The sequence below is a fragment of the Chroicocephalus ridibundus genome, chromosome 3 (assembly GCF_963924245.1).
Source record: "Chroicocephalus ridibundus chromosome 3, bChrRid1.1, whole genome shotgun sequence".
In the NCBI taxonomy this organism is placed as follows: Eukaryota; Metazoa; Chordata; class Aves; order Charadriiformes; family Laridae; genus Chroicocephalus; species Chroicocephalus ridibundus.
The window spans coordinates 20,864,167-20,881,531 of record NC_086286.1 but is presented as its reverse complement, the minus strand read 5'-3'; the positions used below and the strand labels follow the sequence as shown (position 1 = coordinate 20,881,531).

General features: G+C 43.7%; 1 long non-coding RNA gene across 1 annotated transcript; it reads right to left on the bottom strand.

Moving 5' to 3' along the window:
• Window positions 1-64: 64 nt before the first annotated feature.
• On the bottom strand, window positions 65-14,941 carry LOC134512711 (uncharacterized). The gene is made up of 4 exons (XR_010070218.1): window positions 14,840-14,941; window positions 8,610-8,667; window positions 789-935; window positions 65-123 (listed from the first exon to the last, which is right to left on the bottom strand). It is a non-coding gene; the product is annotated as an uncharacterized LOC134512711 (long non-coding RNA).
• Between the last annotated feature and the right edge of the window lie 2,424 nt (window positions 14,942-17,365).

Below are 17,365 nucleotides of genomic sequence, written 5' to 3'. Positions count from 1 at the left end.
ATCATAAAAATGTATGCAGCAACAAAATAATTTTTTTTAATCCTCCCTTCTTCCTTTGTTTCTTGCTGGAAAAATTGCACTCAGCTGTCTTTTCACATGATCTGATGACACCCAACAGCCATTCTGTATTGGAGGGAAAAATGTTTTGAATATTCCCTCTGCCAGATACTGGCAACAACTCAGGGGGAGAGGGTGGAATACTCCGTTTTATTTGTGAAATGAAAGCTTGACTTTGAGACTGGCAGCCGAGAAAAGACAATTCCCACATTGCAGAATTAGATAGCCCAGTTACTATCATAGCCTGTAACAAAACCATATAATTTCAGCAATATTCTCAGTTGCACTTAAGGCAAACAAATTTGTTCTTCCCTTACCAGCAAAAGAAGCAGATCTTAGGAGGCACTCTGGTGGGCTTGTGTTTTGTCAACCCTCTGGCATGGGCCGAGGCAGGCAGGCCAGCTTGGTACTTACCTAACGACCAGTGTTCCCAGCCCAGGACAGGATTCTTTATTCTCCTGTTCTCCTGCACTCGTATGTGGTGAGACCCTGCTGTGCTTCAGCCAGTGCTGCCCCTCCAGGCTCTGTGCCAGAAGGGGTACCCAGACGGCCAGTTCCGTCGGTGGCAGCCTCATGTCACAGCCCCTTTGCTCTCCTGGGACCAGCTTCATTATGCCACCCCAGAGACACTAGGCACTCACCGTCCTGCCCCTCTTAACCCCACTGCCCAAAGTCTTATAGGCGAAGTCAAGCAGCCTGGTTCAAAATGAGCAGATGAGAAACATCCTCACCTGTCTTTTCCTTTATCTTCCCTCTCTTGTCTGGCTGAAATTCTTCCCAAAGCACTCAGCAGTAAGGGGCATGTTGTATTTATCTGCAGACGAGGTCAAGGACAGGAGTCACATTCCTGAAATGCAGAAGCTGCAGTGCAGTTCAGTCTGTGGAGGCAAGACAAAAGGTGGGGTATTGATGGTGGAGACCCACGCACTACAGACAGCATTTCCCTATTCTGTATCGTCAAACTCTGCATTAGCACTGCTTTCTCCAAGTTTGTTATCAACTCTCCTGTTAGTCAGCTTGCGATGTTCTGAATAAGTTTTGTCATTAACCTTTTGATATCCTTGAGAATTGTGTACATCTCTTAGTGACCCCTGTTTTTCTCTTCTTAAAAAAGAAAAAAAATAAAGAAAACAAAATAAAGAAAAAAAGCAGCAGCCTGTACTTTGTCCATAAATAACAGCTTTCGATCTTTTATAGTGTTCCTGTACCTTTTCCAGTTCTTCAATACCCTTCCTGTGTGGTCTCCCCAGCCATTTTGCAAAATATAATTATGCTTTTATAGGACATCCTGCAGCACTAATGAGGTAAAGAATGCCATTGTCCCTCTCTTTAAAATAAACATCACACAGAGTGGCCAGCAGGACAAGGGCAGTGATCATCCCCCTGTACTCGGCACTGGTGAGGCCCCACCTTGAGTGCTGTGTCCAGTTTTGGGCCCCTCACCACAAGAAAGACATTGAGGTGCTGGAGCGTGTCCAGAGGAGGGCAACAAAGCTGGTGAGGGGTCTGCAGCACAAGTCTTATGAGGAGCAGCTGAGGGAGCTGGGGGTGTTCAGCCTGGAGAAAAGGAGGCTGAGGGGAGACCTTATCGCTCTCTACAGCTACCTGAAAGGAGGCTGTAGCCAGGTGGGGGTCGGTCTCTTCTCCCAAGTAACAAGTGATAGGACCAGAGGAAACAGCCTCAAGTTGCACCAGGGGAGGTTTAGGTTGGATATTAGGAAAAGTTTCTTCACCAAAAGGATTATCAAGCATTGGAACAGGCTGCCCAGGGAAGTGGTTGAGGCACCATCCCTGGAGATATTTAAAAGACGTGTAGATGTGGTGCTGAGGGACATGGTTTAGTGGTGGACTTGGCAGCGCTAGGTTAATGGTTGGACTCAATGATCTTAAGGGTCTTTTCCAACCTAAACAATTCTATGATTTCTTACCAAATAAACAAGCTATTAATTTAATTTAAGATGACCTTCATAAACAGTGAGCTTGATTCTCTAGAACTGTTTACTCTTTCTTATTGTAATAATTTTTTTTTCTTCTTTTCTACAGTTTTTTCAACTTTAACCATGGGCTTCTTTTTAAATATATACTTTTTTCATAACCTAATTGCTTGTTAGACAACCACCAACACTCTGCGTAGATAACTGAAAGTGAAAGGGACAAACTTTAGACAAGCAAAAGACAGGGAGCAACCTCTGGCTAGGGTTTGGAAAAAGCATCTCAGATAGGTATGGCAGCACAAGTGAGAAAGTGAGACTTTTTCTCCACAGACAGAGATTAAGAACAGAAAGATCCTTTTCTAAGGGCTATGGAAGAAAACAAGAGATGGAGCAAATTCAGAGGAAGACTTGCTTCCTAGCTCCCATACACACACCCATTCTACATGACGCTGGATATGTTAAATCTCGGTTTAACCAGCTGTAGATGCTTCATGGAGGCATCTAAGGAAACTGCAGATTCAAAGGTGGGAAGGTAAAGGAGTGAAGGTTGTACAGCCCATAAAGTTTTTTTTTTTCTACTGAGATCCTGTTTATAGAAAATTAGTAGCTGGACATGCAATCAGCATACTGAACTGGAAAAATGTAAAGCCTTTCCGTAACTGCATAAATGCCAGAGAAATCATAAAATGTAATACAGCTGTCTCTAAAGATTATGCAGGAAATTCCTCTTTGCCCAGATACAGTATCATATGTCGCCTTTAAAGAGAACGCCTAGTTAACTTTCGATCTACACCATCAGTTATCCACGCAGTACATCAGTAACAGAGGTACGCTTCCTTGGAGTACAGACATTAGCAATGCACAGACCATCATAGATCAAATCTGAGGCCTTCTTGGAAGCCTGTCTAGAAGCAATTACCTTGCAGATGTGATAAGACAATCTATTATGCAAACCGGTGCTCCTACCAGGCCAAGAGGAAATTTGTATCTAACAACTTGTACAACCAGAATCCCAAGCATCATACAACAGGACATTAGAGCTTGATGAAAAGAATCTCCAAGCACAGAGTAGGAATATGTACACGTGGTGTGGCCTTGGTCCTGCAGAAGATTTATAGTTAGCAAAGTTGCAGCTAATGAAAATGAGCCCCATGGACCTATTCACATAGGCAAGACATGCAAGTGGACAAGTGTTTGCAGACTTTGGTGGTGGCATTGGGCAGGCGTGAGATGATGTGGACAGAATCAGTTCTGAAAGGACAAGCAATTAACTGTGTTGTAAAACCCACTGCAAAGTTTCCTGCTCTAACTTTTAACATTTCAGCAGCCACCCAGTTTAGATAAAAATCTCTAGTTATCTGGAAATGAAACAAAATAATCACAGCCAAGTTAGGTAATTGCAGACTCAGAAACTGCTCTTCAATATGTCGAAATAACCCACATGGATTTAAATGGTGTTGCAAGTTATTTTGAACTTAGTGTATTACCTTGAGCGATCACTAATCTCCCTGTGCAGTTTTTAACCTGTGTATATTGAAGTCACACTGTCAGAAAACATGGGGACAGTTAGCTTCCAAAACTCTGCATGCGGCCACACTGTATTCAACTCCATCCATATAAAATGGTGCAAGTTTGCTTATTAGGTCCTCACACATCACGCCACACAGAAAAGGTACCTCTTGCAGGTGGTCCTGGTATGGCGGCAAAGAGAGCATTCTGGTGCGTATGCTCCGGCAGGGGTGTGGGCTGAAATCCGTCTGGAAATCAATCATTAAAACATTTCTAACAAATAAACCAGCATTCCTTACAGCCCCAAACTCCACCTACTATATACTGTTGGCAACCCTGCACTAGGAAAAAAACATGCAAGTGTTGACTAATTCATGTGGTGCTTTCACTTACGCAGAGGGCCAACCACCCCAAGCTACTGAACGGGACCACCATTCTTCAGCCCCTTCCAGATCTGTACAGACTCACTGGCTGCCCTGAGGACTCCAAAAGCACTTTTTCCAAGGAAAAAAAAGGACTCCAAAAGCACTTTTTCCAAGGAAAAAAAAATATTAAACACCTAAACACCTAAGGTAATAACCTAAATTCTCCAATAGTATTGATTGGATAACTTGGGGAGTTAAGTTAGGGATAACTTAGGGAGTGGATGGATGAAGCAGAGTTAGAAAAAAAAATAACGTTAAGAGTTTATTACAAATGGGATGTAGGACTCCTTTTGCCAGATCATGGTGGTGTTTGTGTTCCTCCGGTCTGCCTCTCTTCAGAATCTCTTTTTTGTTAAACTCTGCAAGAGCTTGTGGAGGACATGCAGCCTTACTGACCGTGTATCCCTCTGGCAGATTCCTCCAGGAGTCCCCAGCTGAAGGAGGAAGTTACTCAATGTAGAAATCTTTCATCCACAGTCTTGGGAAGGGACATTCAGGTTTGGGGTTTTTTTTTTCAATGAATAGTTTTAGGAATCTTACTGACTCTTCATGCATGCCTAGAAGGAGCGAACGCTTTGCCAGCTCTGCAGACAGACAATCAGAAAAAGGGAATCTAGTCTGGGCTACTTTCTAACTGCAGCCAGGTGACACGGTGGTGTCTAGGGCCATCTTGAATCACTAGTTTTGAAATTAAAGATCGGGGGGCATAAATGGGTTTATCTCCAGAAAAAGTAGAATCCTCAAACCCCAGCAAATGTGCTCCTAGCCCAGGGCAAGCGCTGGGAACGATTCCATGGCTGCACTCAGAGATGCAACCTAATCAGTCACCAAGATACCTTCCTTTCATCTCTAACCAGAGCTCTGAACCTCAGCAAACCTACACAACAGCAGCAAAAGACTGGTAAAGGCATCTCAGCATCTCTCTTCCTGGCAAAAATTCCTGTATCATCCAAGCTAGCAAAATCTGTCTGTTTTGGGAAACAACGGATATATCAAACATTCTGGCAAAGCCCAGGAGAAATGACAGTTCAATGATGTTGAAAAGAAAACTATCAGAGAGAGATTAGTTTGTCTGACAGTCTTTCTTTATGCTCTCCGCTGAAGAAGAACAAGAGTCCTTTCATGCATATTGAATTTACTTCTAGTGTGAATCAACCTCTGTCAGTAGGGCTGCAAGTGTTGCTGGTTTAGAAAAATGGGTGATCGCTGCTATCTGGCACCTGCCCTCTGCGCGCCTCAGAGCACCCAAGTTTTCTAGCCACTTATTCTGCTGCAAGCAATACTCATTTTACACTGAGGCATCACATTTTTTGGATATAGCATTCAGAACATTTCCTGCACTATCCATGAAAACACTTGCCCGAGTAGGCAGACGGTACCACCAAATGGGGGTCCACAGGCCATGGAAGCCTCAGACGCTGGTTACGGAGATAATAAGAGGTAAGGGAGCAAGTGTTGCCTGTTAACAGGAGAGGCAGTCACAGCTCATTTCTCACACCACTTTGCAGGTGAAATAGCCTGTGCTGCCGGCTGTCTGGCACCATCTCTCTCTATGTGACACAACAAAACTCGACCACTGTTTCACCACAGCCATCCCTCGAATGCAGTGGTGTTGCAGCTTGTACAGCAACAATAATCCCTGAACAGACGCAGAATTACACCACAACTGCTCTCCTGAGAGCCTCTGCAGGTAGCAGGTGTGTATCACACACTCATCCGTTCTTCTGCCAAATCTAAGACATCTGAGAGCTCAAAGTTAAGATACAAAGTATTGCCTAGAAGTTTCAGGGCCTTTTTCTGCTACCGATAAGATACCCAACACAAATGACAGTAGTATGGATGTTGTCTCTGGCTCCTGATGTTCTGCACACCATTCTGGCAGCCCAAAGGTGGCAGCAACCCAACTGAACCTGGGGGTTCTGTCTTTCCTGGGAGCAGGCAAAACCCATGAAGCAGCAGGAATGGTGTGTCATTTCCCAGCTGTGACGCAGATGGGGAAAAGGACAGCATAGCCGGGGTACTGGTGTGGTCCGGTATGGCTCGGCAGCAGCTGGCACCCCGCAGAGCAATCCTGCTGCTTCTCTGTGCCATGGCTCAAGCTCCGCTCTGCAGTGCCTGGTGGCAGATACGGGTGCCCAACGCGGCAGCAGCAGCTCCCAAGAGCTGGCCTAGGACAGCTGAGGGAAGATGGAGCTGCAGGAAGAGGCCTCCCGTGTCCTTCTGATGTGTGGGAGGAGCAGTGGGGTCCCAGCCAAGCACACAAATGACACATGTAGAGAAGCATTTTGATTAAAGGTCTGAAAGTGGCATCCCGTCCCAGCTCTGCCAAAGGTTAGCCTGTGCAGCCTCTCAGTTCTCTCTGCAACAAAAGCGTAACAATACTCGTTACCCACCTTTAAAAGTAGGATTAAAATACCCAGGCACTTTGCGACAGACCAAGATACGCTGCAAACAGCCAACAGGAAAGAAAAGACTTGCACTCTGGGTTTTGTGATTTCTAATGCAGTTCCCTTTCCAGTAGGCTAAAATCATTTGGCGGGGGGGTGGTGGTGGTGGGGGGGGGGGGGAACAATTGCAATTGCTAAACAAATTCTGTCACACATTCGCATACTATCTTTTTCTGCAAATAGCCAGAATGTGAGTGGATTTTCTCAGGACAGTGAAGAGCACTTCTTCCATCACAGCATTTTCTTTGCCAGCCTTCTAGTTGAGAGAGCAAACTGCAAAGGAGGTAAAACAGCTCAATTTACAGTTACCTGCTCCTATTGCTTATTTAAAGCATTGCCAAAACTACTTACTTTCCCTACCATCAATCTTAGAGTAGCTGAACTGGGTTTAGCAAGTCTTCCCACCCAAAAGATGAACCTGAAACAGTCACAAAAATAGGCCTGAGAAGTTTGGCTAAATTATAAGGAACCAAACAAAGAGCCTGTGGCATCTGGCAGCTTTAATAACTGTAGGTGCGCTTCAGTTTGCTTGACCCGCTACATCAGACAACGTTGACTTCATTGCTTACCGCAAAACCATGATGCATTCCTCAGTCCATGGCAGCATCACGTCAGTGAAGCTAAAATAAAACCCACTGAAAGGTTTTATGGAACATCAAGGCTACAAGATCTCTAATGTAGTTTTCTTATTGGACCAAGAGCCAAGTACAGCTTAAATTCATTAGCTAATGGCCTGTGACAATGAAGGACAAAGACAATTATTATGCACATCTCCCAGCTGATTGTTTCTGTGTAAAGAAAATGCAACAAATTATTGTTCTCCTATATTAATGTACCATAAAGGATTACTATCATATCTATTTCAAAAAAATCCTATCCCTTTCAAAATGCAGACTAATGCTGGATAAATTTGATTTTTATAGATGAAAGCTTGGTGGAAAAAAATCAAGATTTTATTAGAGCCACAGACAATCTCATTACATTTTGTATGATATGAGGACTTCGCTATTGAATCAGGAAATTGATCTCAGGACAATTTTTTTCTCCTGAAGACATCAATTCCCTGAGCATCTCTCATGTGTCTCAAATACTTATCCTTGGATATAATAGCCAGAGGCATTCTTGTAGCTGTTTTTATTTATAGAAAAGTCAGAAAAGATATACAACATGGAGCCTTAAACATGAGTGAAAGCCTCCTACCTCTGTGTACCAGCTGTTGATACCTTTCTTGCACTTGGAACATGAAAGGAAAAGGAAGTCAGAGTAGCCATGCCCCTGGCATGGTAAAAATCATTATTTCACTTTCGTTTCATTAACAAAATTTCTTTTGCCATGAAGCTTTAGTTTAGTCAAATCATCATTTTGCAAGACCTTGAGAATCACAACAAGCATAAAAGCTCACAGAAAAATTAAACAAAATTTGTAGTTTAATAGCCTGAAGACTATGTGTCTCTATCAGAAATGAAGAAAATGATATCCTAATACAGAAAGGGAAAATCATCTCATCACTTTCAGCAAAATGTATGGTAGATCACACTCCTTGTAATTTTTTAATGCCGACAAGTAAAGCACCAAGGAGAAGATGTGTCACTGGAGTCTGCCAACAGCTGTAAATCCAGATACAGCAGGACCCAGCCAGCTCCACCACAGTTTCAGGGCCCCATCCTGTATTCGTGTACATGTTCGAGCAGGCTGGCAGCTCTGGCACACTGCCACGTCTCCAGCAGGCTGCTAGCACCAGCTCCATGTCAGAAGGGAACAGGCTAATGCTATGTCCAGATCGTGCAGTGAGATGCCTGGCTGCCAGACACCTGCCACCATCACCCAACAGTGGCTTTCTCTTATTTTCAGTGACAATTTGAGGTTTTCTGAAGCTGTGGCTGCTTCATCACCACTTGTCCCTTGCCAGAAAGATGCTGCCTAACTGCTGTCAACAGAGACTTCTCCCAGCTTCCACGCACACAACCCACAACTTTTATAACACCAAGCAAGCTTGCAAAGGAGCACAAAAGGCCTGGATTTATGCACAATATTTTATGAAATCACATGTTCTGGTAAGCATCCACCCATTTTTCTCAGAGACCACATGGGACTACTCAAAAGCCCACTTGGAGCTTGGAGTCCTCCTTCCTCGCTGTGCTCACTCCCAGTTTGTCACTCATAGACACTCAAGGCCTCCCAGTTACTCTGGAGTTAACGGGTGGTTCACACAGGGCTCGACAAAAACCCAAACTTACCCCCCAGTGACAAGCGCTGGCCAGAAAGCCTCCTTCAGCAAGGGCTTTGCAATCCGTCCTGAAACACAAAAAGCTTTGGGTAAATTCTGGTGTCCCAGCATGGCCCAGGTGGGCAATTACAGCTCGTCCCAAGGGCTTTGATGTGTGCACTGTAAGGTTTTACCATGCTGTGCCCCCCTGTTCCACAAACCAGTCTTTGGACGTTTTCTCTTTGCAGCTGACTCTTGTAATATAAGCCACTGAGGCTGTAATAAAATGCGCAGCATGGACCGTATATATGGAATGTTACAGATTATGAAATTTAATGTCATTTTTTAGAAGTCATAAAGCCAGTCTCATTCCCAGTAGCCTCCCCTCCCCATGAGACTCGGGAATATGTTTTATACACTAAAGTGTCAAAATAATAAACCGCCTGATTTTGCACTATTTGCTTTGCATTGTGGTGAGGCAGTTATTACACGACATTTCATAAATACAGTGACTCAGAAATAATTAGTATGCTGAATAACAAGCTTTCCACTACAATACAGCACTATACATTTTAAACCCCTGATTTTCATGACGCACTTGTACCGTCTAGCTTAAATACTACAATAAACGTGAACTCTGGGGAAAAAAACCTGCTGCTGTTGGGTTTTGTTCTGTTTTCTTTTCCTTTAAAGGGTGGCATATTGGTAGTAACAACCCCCAGGACTGCAGTGACAAGCAGCAGTAGCTGTGCGTTTCCCAAACGGCAGGGACAAAAGAGGCAGCACGTCTTGCTGTTACGACACAAGGGAGAGGTTCCAAGAGAGTATCACGTTAGCAAGATTAAAATTAACACAAATGCTGAACAAAATCCTTCTTTGAAGGAAGGGGATGATTTAAAATTGCTTGTAATTAAGGGAGAAACAGCTCTGCGTACAGCTCTGCTCCAGCCAAGGAGTTTTCCAGATTTTCACTGCTCAGCTTGTAATACTCCTACTTAGTTCTTTTTTTTTTTTTTTAAACACACAGTGGATTTTATTGCCTTTTTTGGATATTAATATGCAACCAATTATAAATTGTGAGTTGCAGCACTGGATAATTTCCCTTCAAGAATGCTAAGCAGGTTCTGCGCTGTCTCAGCCCACGTGACAGCAGAGCAACTACCATCCTCTCTGACATTTTTTTAGCAGCAATTCGTAAAGGGTTGCTCAGCAGGAAAGCTGGAGCAAACCCCACCTTAGGACCTCCTTCTGGTGCTGAGTTTTAACTTGCTAGATGTTCCGCTTAAAAAGAAAACTTAGGATTTAGCTGAAATACTCAGGAGTGGAGTTTCAGAGGAAAAATAGGAAGTAGCAGCATCACCTATTAATTGTATCAGAGGTACTTGTCTCAGTTTCTCTCCCTCTGCTGTTGTGCTGGCACCACATTCAAAGCTCCTTCTTGCTGCTCGTCAGAGGAGAGGGCAAATGTTAAATGCAAGGTCAAAAAAAAAAAAGGAAAAAAGAGAAGGCAGTGCGAACTTTCATTTCATGTAGCTACAACGTACATCACGCAGCAGCACTCGCTCTCTTGCACTAGCCATCAACATACCTGTAAGAACGCTCAGTTGCTGGAGGTTTTGATCACACAAAAATGTCCTTTTCCCTTTTAGTTTTCCTGGTATTATTCCTGCTATAAAGTATTTGCAGAAGAACTACCCTTACAGTGAGAAAAGGTATAATTATCAATAATTATTGACATGCATCTACGTAAGAATTAATGACACTAGTTGGGCCAAAACAAACCTTGACGTAGGTGGCTCTACCAAGCCCAAGCAACAAGTGCTATTCCTGAATTTGGGCATCGGTATTGAACCAGTACAAACACCACCCAGAGAAGCAACTATGGATGAGGATGCATGTTAAGTATCAATGTTTATGCATGCTTTTCCATTAAAAAGCCCCTTCGCTGTGTGGGAAGATGCTTTTCTATACTGAAATTAAAAAATGCTGTGCTTTTTTTTTTACTTTAATCACAGGCTTCAGCTTTGGTGGGCGTCATAACTTGGTTTTGGCTGAGGTAATCTAATGCATAAGGACCTTACACAGCAATGCCAGCTCAGATATAAAACACAGAGCTGAGGCCATAGCGGTGATATCTAATTACATTTGCCTAGAAACTGCAGTCAGCATTTGTAATCCTTAATAGGGAGTTTCAAAACAGCTTCCAATATTTGCAAAGCGTATAGCCCAGTTTGTGTGCTGCAATGTCAAGAGAGTTTAGGACACTCCAGTAATCTCGCTGCTGCACTGCTTTGTGTTTTTCAGCAAGACATTGGCGCGTTCTTTCCACACAGGCCTGTTCAGCTCCAGACATTCTTTTCCTCTCAACACCTACACATCACCTTTCAATTAACAGCTATTAAAAAGAACTTCCAAAAGTGTCTGCAGTTTGTCATGGTCTACATTTGAAGATAAATTCACAGTAAGGAGAAAAAAAATAAGTCCACTCAAAGATCAAATATCCAAATTTCAAAGATAAAATATCCAAATTAATTACTGGCCCTCGCTTTTTCCTTCTGTTTTATCCTTTACTCCTTCCATCCTCCTCCACCAAATTGGTGCAAATGAACTTCTGAATGTGTGACAACACGATCCATCTAAGAAACCTAATTCAGAAGCAATTATTTTTCTTTTTTTTTTTTTTTTTCTTTCTTTCTCAGGACCCAAGAACATTCATGGGAGCTTGCTAAGGAACCATTTTGATTTGCCTGTTTGTGTAAAAATAATCCATGTTTCCTTGACATGTTGAGAATACAACATGCCAGAAATAACTTGCATACTTTTGGAGGTCTTTCTACTTGTGAAAGTCCAGCATCCTACCGGCTTTATCAAGAGGTCTAAAACATGCTTGTGGAACTTGAAAAAGGCCTTTGCAATAACTGATGCAGTTAATTGAAAGGCTAACTCATTAAATTAGCAGAAATGCTAACTCTTACAAGAAGCAATTGCTGTCTTATGCAAAACATGAAATGTGCTCATCTGGAAAAGGAAATTTCGTATCTCCTACCTAATAATGAAATAACAGACCATCACAAACTCCTTCCAGACTCTTTTTATTTGGACATGCTCCACATCCTTTTCCACGCCAGCATTTTCCTGGCCAACATAAGCCTCTGGGAGATCCTATCTCCACTCACATCTCCGCAGTTCCAGCCCCAGCGAGGCTGGGGACAGATAGTTATGGAAAAGCCAGCTGAGGGTAACAGCATTACCTCCACAATATGTGGCAGTACGTATTGGAGAAGAGTATTCTGGAGTCGTAGTCTGAAGGACTGCCATGTCCATAGGGCTGAAAAGGTTTTATGCAGCTCTTTTTTGTTTGTAGCTTCTCTAGATCACAGTGTTGTAACTTAAGGTTACACACAGGGAGAGGTCTCTTAAGACTTACAACATTTCCCCCCACTACTAGCTCTTTAAAGAGGGTACTTATTGCCACAGGAAAAGGCTAGGGAAGCTGGGGTTATCGGAACACTTTTAATAGGAAATTTATCTTGTAGGCAGCCTTCTGTAATGTAGTTAATCTCAAAGTGAATACCAGAAAATCCAATATATTGGAGAAAAACGTCAAAGCCTCGGGACCGCACATGCTGCATGGTCACGTGTACTTACACACGTCCCTTGCAGGATATCCAAAGGAATAACAGCACTTGTTAAAAGCATTTGTTGATGGATCGAGTGTAACCAATAGCACCCAAGATATAAAAACCCACCCCAGTTCTCACAGGGGATGCTTCCTGCTCCACACCCTTTCTGATAGCACACATACAGTACTGGTTCCCTGACCTGCCGCTGACCAAAAGGCATGTGTCACCGGGTCATCAGGAAGGATTTATGTTATTTTTTTGCTAACATACAAGATCTGCAGTTAGTCGATAACACCAAGTAATTTGTGTTGCTGAGGGGAACTGTTTTCAGGCTCCTTCATTTACTACACACAGACAGGACAGTGTCTGTCAAAGCAGGGTACGTACTCCTCAAGCAGTCCTACTTCTGGTCTCCAAAGGAGAAAAATATCCTGTTCAGTCCTCCTGGGCTGTCAGAGGCAGTAATAATGAAGGAACATACCCTCAGCTGGCATCCACCAGGCTATTTTCCTTTACCTGAAGGTGTTTTCCTTCTTCTCCCAACTCCACCTATGAAATGATGGCAAAAAATCCTCAACTGCTGCCTTTATAGACATCGGTTTACTTTCCCCTTCCCCCAGCCAGCTACCACTCCGCAACTGTAACCAAACACCTGCCTTGGGGCTAGAGCAAGGCCTTATTCTAGGCTGAAAGGTCAACGAGGGACAGCAATTGTCCCCCAAGAGGAGCTCCTGCACTGAGGGACATGCTTTCAACACATCACTGCTAGAAACCTTCCCCCATGGACAGGCAGCAGGGTTGGCACTCAGAGCCTGGACAAGGAACTTGGTCTGGGGTCTTCTTAGAGAAGGACAGGGTCACAGAGCCCCATGGAAATACTTTGCTTCTAAAAATCCCCGCGCTATCAGAGAGCATCAGGCAATGATCTTGTCACACACACATCCTGTTCTCAAACTCTTCTCCTAGGCAGCTGCTGCTGGCCTCTGTCAGGGATGAGACACTGGCCTAGATAGACTTTGACAGAAACACCAGTCCCCGCATTTCCAGGTTTCTGCCAGCAGGGTACAAGGCAGCTTCTGGCTGCTCTGATTTGCAGCTCAAGCCCAACTTGTGCCTGAGAGGCTTTAGAGCCCATGAAACACCTCAGGGCCAGCTACACCCCATCGCATGGGAAAAGATCGAGCACCAGCCACATCCTGCGTGTCTGAAGAGCTCCACATAGACACTCCAGTGCTTCAGAGCTCCAGACCAGGTGCTGCTCCTGGTACCCAGACTCACTCTCTGGCTACATGCAACATCTCCTGAGGCTCACCAAAGCCTCCCAACAATGCAAGGGCTGTCCTAACCCTCCCTTATCAATCTGCAGCAGCTTCTATGGCTCTCTCGTCTCCGCTGCCTGGAACGCTGAGTATCAGGGCATCTGCACAGCAGCAAATTTTACAGCCGGCTCCTGCCTCCGTTATTTCCCGCTTGCTGCCGTGAGTAGCACAGGCCCCAGATGCGCAGCCCCACTCCTGACCCCTCTCCACACAGCAGAAGCCTGCACTGGTGTTGCTGCCCAGACACTTCTGTGGGCACAGAGGCAGAGACGGTATTTGCAGTTACACCCACTTATGCGTTTGTGCTGTGTGAAAAACTAGCACTCCCTGCTCATCTAGTTTTTGGCTAAAAAGATCTTGAATTTGATTACATCCTAAGACACATCTGGCTTTAGCAGTGCAGACTGGATCCTTGAAAAACCACAAAGAAAAGGTGTTTAGGTTAAGAATGCTCTTGTGATTAAAAAAAATACTGAAAGTCCTCAAGTGTTTGTTTAAAGAAAATAATTTTCATTTAAATGCTGGCACAATTTCAACAATTTGATTTTAATTTTGAAGTGTTGAAAATGCCCTCAGATAATTTCTGTAGCATTCCAGAACCTAAAAGTGATGGTAGAAAGCAAGTCACACAAGAAATCAAGTTAACTGCAGAGCTAAAATTCATTTCCTGTTTTCTAAGAAAACAAAAAGAGGGCCCAATGCTCTGAAGTCTTTCTGAGAAAGATCTTCTCATGAGCATTTTCAAGCAGGCAAGCATGGTTTGCCTTTTTCTCCCCAAGCAAAACAGAGTTTGCCCTTTGGGAAAGCTTCCAAGAACCTCGCAAGCCATGCTAATACAAATAATTTACTGGACTCTGGTACCAAGTACACTGCTTGAAGCACTGTTTGGTTGTTCCTGAAAGCAGTCTAAAATCATTTGATTATTATGATTATAAACATGCTCAATGATACATATTTTACAGTTTTTGTGCTCCGAGTTTCATCAAAGCAGTGGTCTGGCCATTTTATATTAGGATTTGATCTCGCAGGATTTAAGTGAGACTTAATTAAGATTTAAATGAGACATCAGCACTGAGTTTCTGTGACATCACCGTCTCTGACATCCTGGTTTAACTGAATCCTCAAGAGATGTTAAAAATCAGAAAGCTTTGCTCGTTTGGGGTCAAAGTTTGACTTAGTTTTCACTAAACCCAACCTATTGGCCCAAATTCTTTCAAATTCAGATGTAGATTTACTGAAGTTTCAGTTCATTGAACTTGGCTCGAGTATGTACAGCTCGCTATTCAAAGAAACCAAGTGAAATTGGGTCTTCAGCTCACCTTCGATGAGTTAACAATCCCCCCAGCTAGACAGGTCTCCGTAGGTTTCCTTCAGAGAGGTTTCACTAGCTGCACCACTTGTAACACAATGTGCCTGCATCTAGCAAGATGAGATGTTGCAACTAGCTGCAATCACTGGTGTTGCTTCATATTGGTTTCAAGAGAGCAGATGCTGTAAAACATTTTTAAATGGAAACCAGTTTTCCTAGCAAAACGAGAGGGGGGGGGAGGGCGGGAAGACAAATATGCCTCTGAGCAGGCTTTTGAATGCTCTCTTTTGTTAAGTAACACAGTTAACAGGCCTGAATATGACAACGAGCTTCACATCAATAGCCTGCCTCAAAGGGAAAACACGAGTAAAGAAAAGCAGCTCGTGATACATCAGTTCAAACAACGATGCGTGTATACCCGACAGAGCACAAGTTGCCGTCGAGCTGGTTTATGGATAGGAAGAAAGTGTTAAGAAAGCAAGTATTAAGAGTGTTTCCCTCTGCCAGGACATCCCTTCCCTTGTGATCGCTTAGCTTTGTTTGACCTTTATGTTCACAGAGCATTGGGACACAATGCGTTTCACCACTTCGCCTTTTGTAAAGCCTATGGCGTTCTCGGAGGAAAGTGTATCCCAGCACCCTGCTAGCACTGCCACTGGGAACACAAGCGGTCCTTCTACAAAGAGAGGCTTCATTCCTACATCTCTGAACTCAGTGGCAACCACCAACTCACAAAATCCCCAAATCCTGTGCAATGCTGGTAGCAGCCACTTTGACATGGCACACAGGTACTGCCTGAAGCAGCCAGCAGCTCTGCTCTTGGTGCAGATAGCGAAGCACAGCCGTGAGAGTGGCCAGTGGGGATTTTACACAAACTCCATCTTGGAAACCCTCACAGATAATGCAGCCAGTCGGTCACAATTTCCACCATGGTCCTTGCAGGAGGAGGTCTCTCACCATCACCTGGCCACAACACCACACATCCAATACGTGTTGACTGAGTTACAAACTCCAATATGAATACATAAATTTTTACAGAATTAACAAAACCAGTTATGAGTATGGACTCAGGCATTTCCTAGGTGTGCCTGAGGGTACAGGAGGTGGGTGCCACAGACATCCCATAGTACCAAATCAGTTTTCCTTTGCTGAAGTCCATCTGACACAGCCACAGCTCAACCTCTGCATTATCGCTTTGCGTTTGAGGAGGAAAACATGGAGCTAACTTTAGTATAAATACCAATGAAAATAATTCAGCCTTCTGCTATTGTCAAGGCTGAACAACCTCCAAGAAAGCAAACTTTGATAGAACTTTTCTATCTCAAACAGCTTTACAAACCTCATAGCAACAGCTGAGTTTTTTTATTTTCTTCCCCCCACCAAGTGACCAGCAATTGCATGCCTCAGCTGCTTGATGCTTACCCTGAGATACAAAAAGGTTGCCTTTATTTTGTGGAAGAGAGTTCATCCTTTGACAAATAAGGCCGTTTTAGGTATTGATAAAAGGCACATAAAAACTGATATCCACAAAATCCCTATTTAGAAAATGCAGTTAACAATTTTTATTTTTTAATCTCACTATCATTCTCCAGATTTAGCATCTACCCCAATTTTCAGGTCCCCACAGCAACTTTCACTGGGTTTACCATAATCTTCACATTATTAGCCTACACTCACTCTTCATCAGCATATCTGCTTGGAGGCAGCTAAGAAATTAGAGGTAAGTTAGTTCACTGTTGAATCACTTGATATAATAGATTCAGTGTGTTAATCCTGATGTATGTGGTCTCGGAGGGAGTAGAGAGGGCTGTTTTTTGGGTTTGGTAGTTTTTCTCCTCTGTGCCTAGCACATATGGTAAGGCAACAGCAATAAATCAGAACAAAGGAAATAAAGTACTAAGACTGGAGGGAACATGTGTTTTAAAAGAAAAATTTGGCTCACCACTAAAAGCAGTATTGCCTTATAACGGATGTTTAAAATTCAGATGTAGAAAGAGACAGACAAAATTATATAAATACAACTGACTTACAGGTCTGTGCAGCTTTCAAACAGTACAGGCCGTCTCCCCAGATCTTCTTGGACCTGGCCAGGCAGACCCCACCCTCCAGAACAGCGAGAGGGGAGCAGCAGCAGCACATCTCATCTCTAAGCAATGCTGCAACACATTAGGTTGCAGACAAAGGATTAAAGAATTAAAACCAACCCAGGCAATTGACATATTGTTTTCCAGGATCAGGGCTCTCCAGTCGCTGTTGACAGCCCTATTGCAAATCAACGTCAGTTGGAAACATGCTGGAGGAGTAATTTGTCTTCCCTGGGGTCTGTATCTCTCTCACACTGTAGTGGTATGGCAGCAGTTTCACACAGCAAGAAGGGACTCAGCTGAGACTCCATTCCCAGCCCTGGGCGGGCAGAAACTGCTCAAAAGAAGTAATAATTACATTGGAGCAGATTTTCCAATATATTTAGGAGCTTAGACATAGAGAGGTGCCTGGTGAGGTTTTCCAAGGCCTCAAGGTGGGTCAGTCTCTTCAG